We start from the raw sequence: 3,835 nt of genomic DNA on the forward strand, positions 1-3,835 counted from the left end.
TGGCACACATTTTTAATGAAGGTGTTGGATGACTAGTTTTATATCTGCAGACACTACAAGAATTTGCTTCCAATCTTATTTAAGTTGTTGACAGAATCCACTTCAGTGTGACTGTAGGTCTGAGGTCTTCAATTCATGGCTGGGATTGTGCCTAGTGAGTCTCATTTTCCAGAATCTCCTGTATTACTCTGCTCCTCATGAGTTTCTGTCCATCTTCAACTCATGGATGGTTCAATGAGTCTTCCCCATACTTAAATACCTTTGATTCTTCTCTCCTGTCTTTCTTTCAAAGATTGGGAGAAAGTTAATTTTACAAACACCCAAGGTTAAATTAGGCATCCTGGATAATATACTTACTTTAAAAGTTAACAATCTGGATTATATTCCCTCTTTAAAAGTTAACTACCTAGATAGATTATCAGCCCCTTTAAAGTTAACCATACCACATAATGCAGTTGTGGGAATGACAATGTCCCTTTCATAGAGTCTATAGATTTGGGGGCTTTAAGTCTTTGGCTACTCTTTTAGAACCATGTATTTGCTAACTTTTATTTGTTGTTTGTTTGTCTGTTTTTAGACAGGTTGTCATTGGGTAGCCCATGTTGAAGTAGAATTTACTTCATATGCTACCTTCATACTCATTGTCTTTTTGCCTCTGCCTCTTCAAAGATGTGGGCCACCATGATGAGTGCAACTATAGAACTTGACTATTACAGAGTCCGGTGCATCCATGGGAATTCTTAAAAGCCTAGTTTTATTTCCTCTGCTAACCATAAGTCCTGTGAATAAAGCTTCTCGCTGATGTCGAAAGAGTTGGCTTCCTAAAACCAAACACAATCTCTTACTACTAAAGACTATAAACAGCAGTGCATGTTATGTCAAAAGATTCTGATCTAATCAGGCACTGTGCCCTGTATTGTAAACAAGGATTAGAAATTTCACTTGGTTGTTTTCTATTCTGATTCAATAGTTTAAGAAGTCTCTGGCCCCTTGGCACAACTACCAAAATTTCCTCCAAGGAAAACAAAAACAGATGTGGGACAGCAGAGATTTAGTCAGAGGAAGAATTACTCTCTATGAAGCTACAAAAGTAAAATTAAAAAAAAAAAAAGATTGACTCATTAATGAAACCACAGCTTTGTCTTACACAGCACACAATGATAAAGCAAAAAATTCTAGGTATAGAGGGGACTATGTGGATCTCCTTGGTGATCAAGAAGGTAGTTTCTCATGTAACAAAGTAGAGAATATCACACTCCTCTTGGTTTCTGTTTAAGATGTGTTTTCCAGTCTGTGGAAAAAATCAAATCTATCTTCCTGGACTCTCAAACAACTCACAAGTCTTGGGGAATTTATGTACAATTCATGTGCTTGAATTGCATCTGGCATACAGTTTGCCTTCCAAATACTATGTCTTTTTTTCTTCTCCCACTAAGAACTTGAAGCCTTCTTAATTATAGCAAAATAGAAGGGAACAGCTGCTCCTTGCCCCTCTGTTGTAATAGGAAATATACATCTGCATGATTTTAATGTCAAAACTTATTTCAGTTTAGAGCTTGACATTTAAATGTTGCATTATGTTTTGCTATGCTGTGCTTTCGATTAAAGCATCCCATGAAGGGGTCTATATTCTGCTGCCTGCTTATTGAGATGCTTCAAGTTCTAAACAACAACAAGCCCATGCTGTAGATAAAACTCATTAAAAACCCATTGTTCTCAATGCTTGGTGTCAGGGAGAGTAATTCAGAGACAGTAGGACAGAGATATGGAAAGTTGTGTTCCACATTTGTTTTCCAGAACTGTTTGTTTATATACTAAAAACGAAGTAAAGGCAATGAGGCCACAAGCAGGGAGCACACTAAATCTTGTTCAATGTTAGGTGTCATTGTATTTAGTTCCTGCCTTGTCTTCTAGTAGGAAGTGATTCTTCATTCAAGCAAAAGGGTGATAGGATGCACTGTCTCAAAGTTCAGCAAAGAGCCTTAATAACTAGCTAGAGGTTTCTTCAGAAGTTTCCCCCACTGGGTGGCGGCAGAGCTGGTAACCAAGGTAGAAAAAGCTAAGGGCCGAAGCTTTCGTGGTCCTTAGGGATGGCGGCAGCTGCAGCAGGACCTGTAACATCTCAGTGGTTTTTCCAGAACTTCTCAGATGCTCTGATAGACAAAGACCCCCAGGTGGCATTAGTGGAGCTGACTAAGGCTTTGGAAAAGAATCCAGATGATGCACTGTCAGAGAGTTTATTGTCACATTCTTCTTGGGAAATATCATGATGGTATTGCTGATGTAAAGAAGTCTCTTGAACTCAATCCAAATAATCCTACTGCTTTCCTGAGGAAAGGGATGTGTGAATTCCATGAAAAAGACTATGCTTCTGCTTTAGACACTTTTGCAGAAGGACAGAAATTAGATGGTGTGGATGCAAACTTTGCAATCTGGATTAAAAGGTGCCAGGAAACTCAGAATAGATCAGAATCTGAAGTGTCTGCATCTCAGGGAACTCAGTCAAAAATCAAGTCTAACTGGTATCAAATGGAATCTCAAGTAATCATTACACTTATGATCAAGAATATTCAGAAGAATGATGTAAATGTGGAATTTTCAGAAAAAGCATTGTCTGCTTTGGTGAAACTCTCTTCTGACGAAGATTAGAATTTGAGACTGAGGTTGCTTCACCCTGTAGTACCAGAGCAGAGCAAGTTTGCTGTGGATATCATTCTATATAAATAAAACACTGATGGCCAGTGACCAGGCAGGAAGTAGGTGGCCAGGCAGGAAGTAGGTTGGACAAGGAGAGAGGAGAATTCTGGAAAGCGGAAGGCTGAGGAGGGAGACACTGCAGCCACTGCCAGGAGGAGCAGCATGTAAAGACGCTGGTAAGCCACCAGCCACGTGGCAAGGTATAGATTTATAAAAATGGGTTAATTTAAGATAAAAGAACAGTTAGCAAGAAGCCTGCCACGGCCATACAGTTTATAAGTGATATAAGCGTCAGAATGATTATTTTATAAGTGGATTGTGGGACTGTGGGGCTTGGGGAACCTGGAGAGAAGCCCTCCAGCAACACACGTTTAAAGTTCTTTCAACAAAGATTGAATTCAAAATGAAAAATCCAGAGGCTGTGAAATGGGAAAAGCTAGACAAGGGCAAGGAGATGAGACAACACCAAAACAGTTCACAGCAGATGTGAAGAACATGTACCCACCATCATCTCATTATACCAGGAACTGCAATAAGCTGGTTGGTGAGATCAAAGAGGAAGAAAAGAATGAGAAGCTGGAGGATGATGCAGCTTTAAACAAGTTATTTCAGCAGATCTACTCAGATGGTTCCAATGAAGTGAAATGGGCCATGAACAAATCATTTATGGAGTCTGATAGTACAATCTTGATGTAGGTCTGATGTAGGTAAAAGAAAAGTTGAAATCAACCCTCCTGGTGATATGAAATGGAAATAGTACTAAATAAATCAATTTTCTATCACAGTAAAAAAAAATAATAACTAGCTAGAGAGAGCAGAACCTCAGAATAGAATCTCCAAGTTCAATTTCTCTCCCCAAGTGACAAAAAAGATCATCAATTTGGAGTATCACTTTTGATAGATATCAATCAGATTTGCTATGGACCTGATATCACATTAATTGGAAGCACAGGTTAATATAAAGTACTAAATACTGTACTGTGGGACTGTTATCTCTATGTGTAAAGACATATTTCATCAAACACTTATGTTTCTTCTGTGTAAAACATCCATAGTTTTTCTATTAGGTACAGCTAGCCCATAACAAAGTGCATGGGTGGGAGAAATTGCTGGACTAGAATGTGGAGACATGATGAAT

General features: G+C 38.7%; 1 pseudogene; it reads left to right on the top strand.

Annotated features, from left to right (window-relative positions):
* The first annotated feature begins 2,090 nt into the window (after positions 1–2,090).
* On the top strand, positions 2,091–3,486 carry LOC102923655 (protein SGT1 homolog; annotated as a pseudogene).
* The last annotated feature ends 349 nt before the right edge of the window (positions 3,487–3,835 follow it).

The sequence above is a fragment of the Peromyscus maniculatus genome, chromosome 3, assembly GCF_049852395.1.
Source record: "Peromyscus maniculatus bairdii isolate BWxNUB_F1_BW_parent chromosome 3, HU_Pman_BW_mat_3.1, whole genome shotgun sequence".
NCBI classification, from domain to species: domain Eukaryota; kingdom Metazoa; phylum Chordata; class Mammalia; order Rodentia; family Cricetidae; genus Peromyscus; species Peromyscus maniculatus.